The 13,828-nt window shown below is 35.9% G+C and overlaps 1 protein-coding gene and 1 long non-coding RNA gene across 4 annotated transcripts in view; one reads left to right on the top strand and one right to left on the bottom strand.

Moving 5' to 3' along the window:
* LOC127550566 (uncharacterized) overlaps positions 1–12,980 on the bottom strand; it is a 38,264-nt gene extending 25,284 nt beyond the window's left edge. Inside the window, exon 1 of the long non-coding RNA XR_007950885.1 lies at positions 11,853–12,980. This is a non-coding gene — a long non-coding RNA (uncharacterized LOC127550566). The remainder of the gene's footprint in view (positions 1–11,852) is intronic.
* NR6A1 (nuclear receptor subfamily 6 group A member 1) overlaps positions 1–13,828 on the top strand; it is a 246,719-nt gene that overhangs the window by 103,222 nt on the left and 129,669 nt on the right. The gene's annotated exons all lie outside the window — the stretch shown is intronic.

The raw sequence follows: 13,828 nt of genomic DNA, 5'->3' as shown, positions 1-13,828 counted from the left end.
TGTTAAGTATGTGGCTTCATTAGATGACATTTTATAAGGTCTTTTCCAATTCTAAAATTGTGATCCTTTGAACCTGAAGCTAGGCTTTATTTCTGGTATATTTGCTGTTCTTTCCCTTTTGCAGGGTAAATTACTATAGAAACCAGCATTGAATTGCTCTTTTCTTTTTTTCTTTTAATCCTTACTAGTCTGTTATTCTTTTATAAAGAACAAGAGGCATTGGGTTCTGGAGATCTATTTTAAAGCCAGTTTTACCACTTATTGGCTGGCCATAGGCAAGTCCTTTAATCTGATTGGATGGTTTCTAATATGTAAAATGAGGCTGAAATCAATCTCTGAGATCTATTTCCCAATTTAAAACATAATGGTAGATAAATTATTACTTGCCCAAGGCCACACAACTAGAAGTGTCTGGCCAAAATTGAACTAAGGAGTTGAGTCTTAATGACTTCTTTTTTCCACCTTAATAACTGCCATACTCAGTAACTATTCACTTATGGTGGTGAGATGGGGATTTCTTCACCTTTCTTCACTTCTCCCTTCCCCATTAATGTATTGAGCCAACAAATAAACAGGCATATCTTAACTTTCATTGCATGCCTATTCTCTAAATCACACCTTAGCTGAAAATGTTGTTATTCTTAATCACATCTTGGCATCTGCTACTAAATAGAGCTTGGAGTTTTTATATGAAATGTTAGTTAACCTTAGATCTGACTAATGAGTCATTGTGAAACCAGCCTATATACAATTTAAAGGCATCTTATTTGCTTAATGGAAGGATGGCTCCACTGCAGATCTATTAAGATTCCATAGTTAAGCACATTTCTCTGGTCAAATTGATTTGAGCTAAAAAATGGTCATAAATATGCTGGATTCCTATCCATTATTATCAATTTGTCAAAGCTGCCATTTTACATGGTAGATATTAAATTTGTTTAAGCCCTTAAAATACAGATTGAAATTGCTTTGTCAACAAGATAATTCATAACTTTGCTTATCTACGTGGCCATGCTCTTGTCGCCATTAATTATCTAAAAATTGGAAGATGGTCAACAGAAAGTTGTATTACATTTATACTAATGAATAGTAAATTTGGTGAAGGTTGGAGCAACAGTAGTATGGTAGAAAAAATATTGAATTGAGTTTGAATTCTAGCTCTCCACTCTTCTGTTGTCCCAAACTCCCTTTTTTTCACCTTTAGGACTTTTGGCAAGTTACTTCTTTGGGCATTAGTTACCTCATTTATAAAATGTAAAAGTTGGACTGATCTTCTTTTAGTATTCTTCAACTATAACATTTAAAATTCTACTTTTTAATTCATCTATACTATCTCATTTGATAATCTTATCAGCTCCCATGGATTTAATTCTCTATTCCAACTGGATGTCTAGTAAACAGTTAAGGCTCAACTTGTCCAAAACTGAAGCCTTTCCCAGTCCCTCATAATTTAGTGTTTTGCATCTTATTTTCTGTTCATTCTATATGCACAAATTTTTATATGTGCATTTGTACATATCATTTGCACATAATAGGTCTACTGTTCTCCCCGAATTAGATTGCGAATTCTTTGAGGGTAAAGACTGTCTTTTTCCTTCTTTTTGCATTCTATTGCTTACTTAGCAGCGCTGGGAATACAGAAGATACTTAATAAATGTTTATTGCTTGTTTTCTAACATTCTATTTCCTAAGAGATAATCAGGTTCTACCCTATCTTTTAATTTTCTTTACTTAAATCCACTTAGTATATTCACTAGCCAGAAGCTGTATTAAATTGACCGGACCTCTCCTTTATATATCAGTAAGATCTTTATCCCATTTAGCATTTGAGAAAGGGACTTTCAACAACATAACAATTACTATTAAAACTACGCTAAATTCCCAAAAGCCAGATATATTTTCTTTGCTTGCACTATCAATTACATTTTTTTATTCTTGCTAAATTTTAGAAATGTAAACATTTATATTAATTTGGCATAAAATTAGCAAACATTTTTCTTTTCATTTTTTTTCTTTTCTTTTCTTTTTGGTTAGACCAGTATGGGAAGGGCTTATTCCCCAGAAAAGCAATCCTATGGGTAGGGGTAAAGATGCCCCTCCTAAGATATAGCAGAAGAAGGATAAAAGGATGTGTGAGTCACCAGGAACTAAGATTAAATCACAGATCCCAGAAATATCCAAGAGTTAATTGAGCAGAAAGTATGCTGTATTGGAAAAATGCATTGAGTTTGGAGGTAGGACTTGAATACTACATATGCTACTTAGTCATTTTGCACTTGAGCAAATTACTTCCCTCTCTGGGCCTTTGTCCATATTATTTCATATTTTGAAGTTTCTTATAGCTTTGACATTATGTATTTGAAAACTCTTTATCACAAGATCTATAGATTTTAAAGTGAAAAGGACTCTATAGAGATGTAATTCTTCTATAGTAGGGAAGATTGCTCTCATTTTGCAAATAATAAAACTGGGGTACAGAGAGGCTTTGTAACTTACTAAAGATCATAGAACTAAGTGGTGCAGAACAAAAATGTTATTCTCAATTTTTCCCTTTTACACTACATATTCAGGTCTTATTCTTTTTACTTTCACAATCTCTGACCATTCACTCCACTCCCAATGAACTCCAATAATTCCATCTTAACTCTAGTATCAAATATAAAGTTGCTTGGCATTTAAAGTTCTTTTTAACCTCTGGCCCCTTCCTACCTTTCCAATCTTCTTACAACATATCTTACTCTCTCTGTATTCTATCATCCAGCCACAATAATTGCAATTCCTTCACAATCTCACTCCACTTTTATGCCTTTTCCACCTTTCCATCACCCCATACCCACTATGCACCAATGATATATATTCTTTCTCTACCTGGCTTCCTTCAAGGCTCAACTCAGAGCCATGGAACCCAGGCCCTATCTACTCTCTCTATATCTGATAATACCTAGTAGTTTACATCTCTCTTCCATTAGAATGTATTCTTCTTTAGGGCAGGGACTGTGTTTGACTTTTTCGTGTATATCCCTAGCTGTTGGCATAGTGCCTGATTCTTAACCACTACTTAAATATTTAAGTATTTACAAATCAAGCTTCTCTTCCTACTATGTCGTGCTACAAAATTTCAGCTTCAAATTCTGTGATTTTGTGAACTTGTCATTCCTTTTGTATCACTGAATGAACTTAATAAGATTTTGAAGTTAGCCTTATATTGCTTTGCTAGTAGTAGAAGAATCAATCCCAGTAGCATCTAAAAGAACACTTTACTAATTTTGTTTTTCTACACCTTCCATCACAATCCCCATCTATAATTTTTCTCTCTCTCAAATATTTCATACATTTTTTTGAATTTTTATACTTTTTAAAAATAATTTAATGTGTATTATATCATTGGTTACAGCAGTGTTAATTTTTAATAAAAATAGTCAACTCTTCTGCTCCTTGGCCAATTTTTTTCCCAGACGGATTATCATCTGAGAAGCTTTTCTTACCTCTTATCTTAACTCAATCCATGCCCCAAACCACAGGGCAGCTCTTAACCTTCACAGCCCAGGTGATTCAGCTTGCCTCCTATTCTGCTTCCCTTGTAGGATTTCTCTATTTCTATGAGATTGACTCTCACGTATAGTAACTTGATTTTGCCCAACATCATAGGATCATAAGATTTAAATTCTGAAGTGTTATTTAGAGATCATTTTGTCAGACTTGAATATTTCATAACATTGAAACTAAATTCTAGAAACTGAAGTGACCAGACCAGACCAGATCACAGAGGGTAAACAACAGAGCTGAAATTTGAATATAGGGCCTCTCTTAAATGTTTGCTCTACTTACACCTCTTACTCCTCCTTCAAACATACAAAATGCTTTTCTCACAACAGTGCTAGTAAAGAAGACATTTTCAAGTTGGACTAAAGGTCAAAGAAGGTGTGATTTATTCATGACAATAGACTTAGGAAGTTAGATCTGGCATTTAAAAGGAAGTAGCCTTTTTCCAAGTTCTGACTTTTCTAAGAAACTGACAATGTTAAGTTAGAAGTGCGCCCATCTTTATGTAATATTGAATAGTGAGTTTTTTAAGAGAAAAGGCTATTTCTTCATTTCTGTATTTCAGTCCAGTAGCCTGAATATACAGTAGGCATTCCATAAATAGGAATAGCTGATTTTTTATTTAGTTTTTTACACATCTCATATGACCACTGTACCTCATCTTAGGCTTTAGATAGGGCAGATCTTAATACTCCCCTCCTTTACAGAGCAAATAAAAAGTTTGAAGTGACTAAATCATTAACTATTTATTTAGATGTTCTAGATCTTCTAATTATAAATTTAGTGCTCTTCTGTTCTATTTCAACTGCTTGTTGAATTGATTTTTAATGCCTATTGAGTCCTCAGATACTCTAGGTAAAATTGAAAAATAGCATTCTAATTATATATATTAGTGTAGACAATCTAGAAGATTGTGTAGGGGTTGGTCTTAAAGATAGTTAGAATATTTTGTATATGGAAGTGTCTTATAAGTTATTGCAGGATATTAGCCTAAGCAAAGTTTCTAAAGTTACTACTATTTCAAGATAAGGTAATAACATAATTTTGAGGTATGAATTCACCTTTTTCTAGAGGAATCTAAGGTCTGTTTTTTGTTCTAAACTACTATATATAATTAGGATCATATTTCCAAGTTTTGATATTCAAGTTACTAAATTATCTAGTGTTTTCAGTAGAAATTTTCTATGCCAAAATGGAGTCTGTAATGACTACTCTTCTCAGTTTGAAAAGATTGACTCATAGTGCCTAAAGAGATCTTAGAGCATAGTGATTGAGTTGAAATGAACCTTCGTGATTATGTAGTCTAACTTCCTCACATATAGATGAGGGTATACTGGTATGAAAATGACAGCTAGGATTCCTAAATCTATGACTTCAAATCCACAGCTCTACTGTTCCATGCTGCTTTTACTTATGTTCAAGATGGGTTTGCATTTTTTGGATAAAATGAAGGTAACTTGAGGGTTTTTTTGTTTTTGAAACTAGCACATTTTATAGAAAAAGACAATAAATTACGTTTCCCATAAATCATACATCAGTTTGGTCTGTAGTTCATAACTAATTTTGGTATTACAGATCATTCGTTCAAAGAATCTTTCTGATATTATCCAGTGTTTTTATAATAACTTTCCTGAAGAAATTCACATTATCAAGATTAAAAATAAATCTATAACAATAGGTTTCATTTACTTTACAGTTTAAAGAATAATTTCCTCACAACAATCTTCTAAGGTGGTAATTTAAGTAGCATATTTTTTTTGAAGAACTTTGGAATCTATTATGAGACACTGGCACAGGATCACCCAGCATGGCAAACCTATATGAGCAAAGTAGAATGGCAGTAGCTCAAAAGAAATAGATGTGCAAATTAGAGCATCTCCATTCCAAATGTTCACATAGACTATTTATGCCCTACCTGTGATAGAGCCTTTTGAGCTTATATTGGTCTCATAAGACACACTGTACCTTGACCCCAATATAAGGATGTCACTTTTGGTCTAATTTGACCATGAAGTTACATAAACCCATTTTACAGAAGAGGAAATCAAGCCTTATGGTGGCAAATAGTCCAAAATTAATTACATAGCTAATATCAAAACTATGGGCATTGGTGTATGTCGACAATAAAACTTCAATATTTTCAGACCCTTACTCTACCAGGAACAAAAAGTCATTTTCAGACTTCTTTCTCGTTAGGTAACTGTGTCATTGTGGGTAGAAACAGTTATATATCCATGTTCAAAGAATCCTATTGGGCTTCATGTTCTCTAAGATTTGACTTCCCCTATAATGTACTTGACTCTAAGATGATAATTATTATTATTATTTCATATTAGGTAAATGTCTCAATGACTTCAAATTAAATTTAACATCAATTTCTGGTAAAATTTTAGTGTGTTATTTAAAGAAATGGTTTGTGAATGTTTAGAAAGTGATGTGGTATTCTTGAAGCACCAGCATTCATCATGTTCATCAAGAACAAATGAGAGGCAGCTAGGTGGCACAGTGGATAGAGTACCAGCCCTAAAGTCAGGAGGACTTGAGTTCAAATTTGGCCTCAGATACTTAAAACTTCCTAGCTGTGTGACCGTGAGCAAGTCACTTAACCCCAATTACCTCAGCCAAAAAAAAAGAAAAGAAAAGAAAAGAAAAAGAACAAGTAATGACTAACATCATTTGTGCTTTTTTTCCTTTCTTTTTGACAGTGTTATTTTGCTAATAGAAAGGTAAAATATAAATAGTCCAGGACATAAGGATTTTAGCAAAGGCTCTTAACCAGCAGTGCTTGGCACATAGTAGAAAATAAATGATGGTTTTCCTTCCTTCCTTTTCTCTCTTCTTTCCTTCTTTCCTTCCATTTCCTCCCTTTCTTCTTTCCTTCCTTCCTTCCTGTCTTCCTTCCCTCTCTCCTTTCCTCCCTCCCTCCCTTCCTTCTTATGTCCTTGGAAGTCTTTGAGGAATGATATGGAGAAATATGGTCTGGTAAATTTGGAACTAATTCAGACCCCAAGTGACTACTTTTAATGAATCTGTCTCTTTAGTGGGAAAGTTCAATCAATGAATATCCTTCTTAAACTTATGGAAAACTCGAATCTTAGAGAAATAGTTGATATATTGAATGATATAATTAATATGAATGAATGAAAAGGATTCAAAAAGATTTCAATATGTTAAAACAGTAGATTGAATAAAATAAAATGTAATTAAAAATAAATTTCACATCAGAATGAGGGAGGTGTGTGGCTAGTTAATACCTGTCACAAGAGTTGGAGATGGGGAAGAAAGAGCCTGAGTGTTTTGTGATCCACAGGTTTCATGAAGATCAGTGGTATGACAAGGCAGCTAGCAGAGCTTGAGTTTGGGTTTCCATTTGCAAGGCTCCCAGAATAAAGGGGGTAGATTGGCCTATGTCTTCTATTTTGGTCAGGTCCATCTGGAATATTGTGTCTAGTACTGAGGGTTGCATTTTAGGAAAGGTATTGACAAAGTTTCACATCCTTGGGGAGTGGGAGAAGAGGGGGAGAATAGTATAATTTTAAGCTATGTACACTGTGGAGGCTTTTAGCATGGAAAAGAGAAGACTGGAATGATTATTGTCTTCAAATATTTGAAGAGCTTTTCTTTAGAAGCAGCAGTCACTGTTTGCTGGCCCTCTAAGTGCAGGCCTAGGAGCAGTGTGTAGGTGTTATAGATAGGCAAATTTCTTTTCAGCTTAAGGAAGAACTTCCTAACATTTGGATAGGTTGTTGAGGGGATTCCTGCTTCAAATATGGATTGGCTTATATCCCTCCTTGAGTTCCCTTCTCCTGGGAATTTATAATTCTGTGCTGGCATTCTCATCAATTCTAAGTTTCTGTTGCATTCTCATTTACAAAGGCATGTAACATAGTGTAATGATTAGAATAGTGACTTAAAGTCAGACCTATTTGACACTCAGTTTTGACTCTTGACTTTCCTAGGAACACATAGCTAGTTATTTCATGGATCATGGATTGAAATAAGAGTTCTCAAAAGCCTTAAAAGTGTTACAGAGTGGGCATCATTATTGACTTCTTCGGACAATGGATGTTGGGTGGAATGTTGGGATGAATAGGACCCCAACACTTGTATTCTCAAAGCACTTAAAAAAAAAAAAAAACACTTGTTGCTACTGTGGCAGTGATGATGACATTTATAGTCTTAACATTATTTGGCAATTTATTTTTGATCTACAAATTATTTTCGTTTTCTTGTCTATATAGGCAGGGTACCAGATGTCAAGTAAACCATTCTAGATTATAGTTGCACTCTTAAAACTGAACCTCTTGTTTAATTATACATTGTCGCCCTTTGGGGAAAGCAAGGAATTTGCACCATGTAAACCACTAACTTTTATCCTTCTCTGATCTTTCATTGTGATTCTTAAATTCTGGAAGCTACCACCAATGAAATCCAAATTATACTAGGTCCTTATAAGCTAGAAAGCCCCGGGGGGTGGCAGGATGGAGTGGGGATTGCAATTGACAGGATCATTTTAGGACCAATATAGCTACATGTAGAGATGCATATCACTAGAAGGCTGACCACTAGGTAATAGATGGTTTTGATTATATATAGCAACTTGTAGGAATCTTTTTAGCGCTCTGCCACATTGACAAATTTTTTTAGATTTTAGTTTTCTTATCTATATAAGGAATGAATTGAAGTGGATATTGGATATGCAAGCCCCTCTTGGCCCATTCTATGATAGTTTTTTTAAAAAGGCATAATAGGTTTGTAACCAGTGTCATGGGGTAAGATACATACCAATAAAATTATGAATTCTTAAAGTATTGCCAAATACCTGAAACTGCTATGGTTCTTGATACTTGCATTTTCTACTGGTTCCTTGACTAAAGGTGGGAAAAACAAAAATCATTCCCTCTTAAAGGGATGTTGGCTGTCCAATCCAAACTTTTTTTTTTTTTTTTTTGGTAAGGCAATTGGGGTTAAATGACTTTACCCAGGGTCACACAGCCAGGAAGTGCTAAGTGTCTGAGGTCCGATTTGAACTTGGGTCCTCCTGACTTCAGGGCTGGTGCTCTATCCACTGTGTCACTAGCTGTCCCTATCCTCTCCAAACTTAAAGGACTTAGGACTAAGATCAGCCAAGTTTGAACCCAAACTAAGCAGAGTGAATTGTCAGTGTTGGCTTTCTTTTACACTTTTTACTGCTTATTAGGCCTCTAGGTCTTTTCACTTTGCCCAGTGGTAAAGATTAGAAAATATCTCTTTAAACCAAGTCCCTTTAAACTACTTCTATACTTGAAAAGATTTGTGATTTCATCAGTGTAGGCACTCCCTCCACCTCCACAGACTGTACCACTCCACATTCTTAATCTTCAAAATTTGCTCTAGCCAAAAAAATTAATCACTTAGCCTCTGGGGTTGAGCATCCCATAGTTTTCAGATGACTCTGTATATGTGCATGTGTATGTCTTGTCTTTGTCTATGACTGCCTATCTGTGTCTTCATAAGAGTTTTTAACTCATTCTTGAAACAAGTTTTGGAGTTACCAGAAGACTTTCAGAGATTAGATTCCCCCTTGATGCCAGGATCTTGGATCTACATGTCATGTAAACATCTTTCCCCAGTATTTTATGTATATTCATATTTGTACATCCTGTGTTCATGAGAGGCCTTGTCTCTGGAATTCAGAGAGTTGTGTGTGAATGTCAGATTTGCCATCTCCTTACCTACGTAATCTTGGGCAAGTCATGGTTCCTTCTTGGCTCCCTCCAACTTTCACGTTCTGTATTCCAAGATCTCTTTCAGCTCTACTTTATACTACTAGCCTCAGAGTTATGACAAAAATACTTATGGTTATGTTTTTATAAACCTTATACATGGTATGGGAATGGAAGTCTATCATTATTAATACTCTTTCTTAGAAGGTGTTCTCTGCATATATCGAATGGTTCTAAATGTTTCTAAGATCCCTTCCAACTATAAAATTCTATCACTTTATTATGGCCCTGACTATGTCAATGTTCCTTGCAGTGAAATTGGAGCACATAGAATTGCTGACTTTATATGTTTTCACAATAGGGCATTCATGATATTTAAGGTAGCTTTTTTTTTTTTTTTTTAAATGATAGAAGTCACTCTTCAACATGACATAATGATATTTTTCTTCTGGGCTTTGGTTTGGTTTTGTATCTCTGGTCCTACAGAGGAATGCCTCCAACCCTGTAATTTCCTGTTCACTGAAGCTCTCCTCTCTAGTAGTAAGCTTTGTATCCCAGAAGCTGTGACTATGTACTAACAAATCTCCATTGTCCCATGGGTGGAATAGTGGCTGGAGCTGAAGAATTGGTGTCTGGTTTCTATTCAAATCCAGGTAGTGAGATATATGAATGGACTTTTCGAATAGCCCATGTGAATAATGTCTATTGGCCATGAAGGCTGAAGACCATGCCTAGGACAGATTAAGCTACTCACTCAGTGGCCCACTGTTAAAAAGCCTTTTCAGGCAATGAGTCAGTGGAGATATTCCTAAATATAATTTGATTGAGGGGGTTGTATTAATTAAACACACATCTCTTAATTTTTTTTAAAGCATTTTATGGCTTTAGTTATTAACTTTGAAGTTAGAGAAAGTGGAATCTCTCAGTGGCTCTAAATTGAGTAGCAGATTGTTTCTTAAAAGTTTTCAAAATTTTCTAAGTATGACTTGATGGCTACAAGCTGGCACATCATAAGGATTAAAGATCCACACTAATGATTATGAATTATATGATCAGTGGAATAACTAATTTATCTTTCTCTCATGCACAAAAAAAAGTAACCTACCTCACTCCACCCCCAATCACCTCCACACATATTGTTCTTAAGTCACCATCCTGACTGGGGAGGTGAGGGCGGAAGGCGACTCTCTCCTAGTTCTGGTGCCCAGTACTTATATGGGCCTACTCAGGCTCTAACTCTCATTTATGAAGGCAATTCAAACAACTTCAAGGGCACTTCACAATTCAGCAAAACAAGCCCCTGACCAAAGTACCAACTTTAACCTTTGTGAACCTGGCAAAACTGGGACTTTGAATGCAGGCTTTTGGTGGTCTTAACTTGCCTTGAACAAAAATAGATCATATAATTCATAATCATTACTGTGGAATAACTAATGTATCTCTCTCATGCACAAAAAAAGTAAACCACCTCACCCCACCCCCAATCACCTCCACATATATTCTTTGTATCTCCATAGATTAGAACTGTTTACATTCCTGCCATATCACAGGTACTGCTGGAAAAGAGGGTGTGTGTGTATGATGCTTTTAATGTTACTTTTTGTCTTAAACTCAGACAGCTTTGTAAACTGGAGTGTGTGGATTACCAGAGTTAGACAAAAGCAGTCTAGTCTGGATTGGGTGGAGGGGAGGCTAGGGGCACTTCCTGTCACTCAACACATTCCAGCTCACTAAAAATTTCCACACCCTTTCCCTCTACCCCTTACAACATCCTCCTTAGCACTCTTTTAAAAAATTGAATGCATTAAGAAATATTTGATTCTCTCCTCCTCTCCACCCCACTCCTGTTTCTCTTTTTCTTCTCTTCCCCTCTCCCCCCTCCAAATTTTCCTACTGGACACAGCAAAGACTGCCTTGAACACATACATTCCATCAGATTGCACAAAGCCTGGCTAGGGAAAATGGCTGGCAGTTTTTAGAATCCAGTCACGAACACATACATAAGCACCTCACACGTCCTTCCCCCACTCCCCACTCCCCCCTTGAACAGCAGCTGGCTGACCTGTCTCACCCACTGTTGGCCTGTGGAGCGACCTGGACTGTCTGGTTTTGGCTCATGCCTTTGTCCATGTCTGGCTCAGTTCCTCTCTGTCTATATTTGCCTCCCTGAGCCCTCCAGGCAGTGAGAGTGTTTGGTTACATAAAACTCCAGTATTTTCAAAGGAGGTTCCAAACTTTCAACTTATGGGGAATCCTTTCCATACTTTGGTCTTTTGTGAATTTCTCTCATTTTTCAACATATTCCCCTTTTCAGAAAGAAAGAAATCATTATCAAAAGGCCTAGAGGCGCTTGAGACAACCTTTGTGTCCCTCTCGCAATAACTGATTCATAACTCTCTCCAGCTGCCTTATTAGATGAGTCTAAAAAGCTTCTGTTCCAAGAACAAAGGAACACGTGCAGAAATGAGACTCTAAAAATCCACTGACAATTTCACTACCAAAATAACTAACAAGATCTTAGTAAAGCCTTATGCCCCCAGATTCTGTTTATAAAATCTGTTGTTTCCCTCCCAACAATTAAAAAAATAATAATAAAGTGCTTACCTAGGCAAAGAATCGAAGTAGTCCCGAACTGTTACGCAAGACTTTTTTTTTTTTTTTTTTTTTTTTTTAAAGAACAGTTGGATCTCTGTCAAAATGGGGAGGGAAAAAAAAGCAGCCACATACAACACATACACAAAAAAGCAAACAAACTTCAAGCTGGCACAGATTGAGAACAACTTCTCTGAATCTCTTGTGACTGGGAATTCCTGGCCAGTCTGGGATTCAGTGAAGAGAAAGATGGAGCTGTGAGTTTGTCCAGAAAGAAGAAAGGGGGAAAAACAGGTAGTCAGATATAGGCTAGACAAGGTTATTGAACTGCCCCAGAGAGCTTTGCAGCCCTGTCTGTCTGCTCTACTTGAATTGAACTACATATGACCTAGATGATGGACAGAAGCAAATTGAGTCATGTGCATGGCTGGGACACAGCCTATTTGCTGATCCCTAGCAGTACATGGGGTTTGTTTGCTGATTGGACCATACCCCTGATCATTGAAATATGAAGCCCTTACCATTCGGGCAGTAATTCAGAGCTGCCTGTTTGGGTGTCTGCTAGTTTCTCTTTCTAGGGAGAGACTTTCTAGAGTATTACTTTGATTCAGGAGAACTTCAGCTGCCCTGTTCTGTGACCTAGAACACCCCTGCACAAGTTTACACGAAATGGATTTTAGAAAGCATATATGCAACATAATAATAAATACACCTAGAATTAATAAAAGTTTACAGAGTGCTCCCCTCACAACAAATCAGGGAGGTACAAAAGATAGCATCCCCATTTAACAGATAGATTTTTTTTTTCCCAGGAGTGACATCCAACAACTAGGAAATGTGGAAGCCAGGACTTGGACCCAGATTATCTAGAGGTCTAGTACTTTTTCAACTGCTACTAGGCCCTGGAAATACAAAGTCAAAACTTTTAAAAATAGTCCTTGCTCTCAAGGATTTTATCTATGTCAGGACAGGGTGCAATATGTAAATGGCTAAATTGGCACATATTTTTAAGGGGAAAAAATTGCCTTTAAAAAAAAAAAAAAAACTATGGTTGTCATTTCTTAATCTTTTCTTGAAGTCCTCTCCAACTGAACTTTCCTTTTCAATAAAAACATTTAAGTAAAATAAATGACATAACAGCCTGACTACATATTATATTGTAAATTTATAGTTTTTCTTTCTTTACAGAGATGTATTTTTATCATCAGTTCTATGTTTATTGTCACAATTAATATGTGTTGTTTTCCTTGACGTTATTGTAGTTGAATGTTTTCTTTTGGTTTTACTTAGTTCATTCTCCAGTGAAGGAGTTGTTAATACAATTGCTAAAGGACTAGACATGCTAGTTAGGAAGCCTTGAGTTCCAGTATAGTCTTAGTCACTTATTAGCTTTAAGACCCTAGATAAGTCAATTAATCACTGTTTGTATCCTCAAATGTAAAATAATAGTACCTATCTCCCAAGGTGATTGTGAGGACAAGTGACATAATATTTTTGTAAAAAATTGTATATAGCATATTGTCTGGTATATAATAAATGCTATATAAATGCTTATTCTCTTCCTCTGCCTTTCCCTTCCCCAATTAGTGAGCATGTCTTCCCATTATAACTGAGAATTTGAGGAGGAATAAAGTAATAATGGTGAGAGAAAAGAAAATCTTCCCCGTGGCACAGGAATTCTTTGGCTTTTTGTGTGTGTCACAGACCTCTTTAGTAGTTTCTAGCCTCAGGACCCCTTTCTAGAATGTTTTTAAATGCACAAAATAATATACGTAGAATGACAAAGGAAACCAATTATATTAAACAGTTATAAAAAAAAATTTTTTTTTGAAGTTCAGCTTTCAGGGTTAAGAATCTCTTCTGTAGCATGTGGCATATAGCACCTGAGCCTTGAAAGAATCTCTGGATTTTATTTCATGGAAGTGAGGAGGGGAAAGAAATCTATTTAGAAAATGGGGACTGGGAACACTTGTAGCTAGTGTCCAGAA

The sequence above is a fragment of the Antechinus flavipes genome, chromosome 2, assembly GCF_016432865.1.
Source record: "Antechinus flavipes isolate AdamAnt ecotype Samford, QLD, Australia chromosome 2, AdamAnt_v2, whole genome shotgun sequence".
NCBI classification, from domain to species: Eukaryota; Metazoa; Chordata; class Mammalia; order Dasyuromorphia; family Dasyuridae; genus Antechinus; species Antechinus flavipes.
This window is presented reverse-complemented; position numbering and strand designations above follow the sequence as displayed.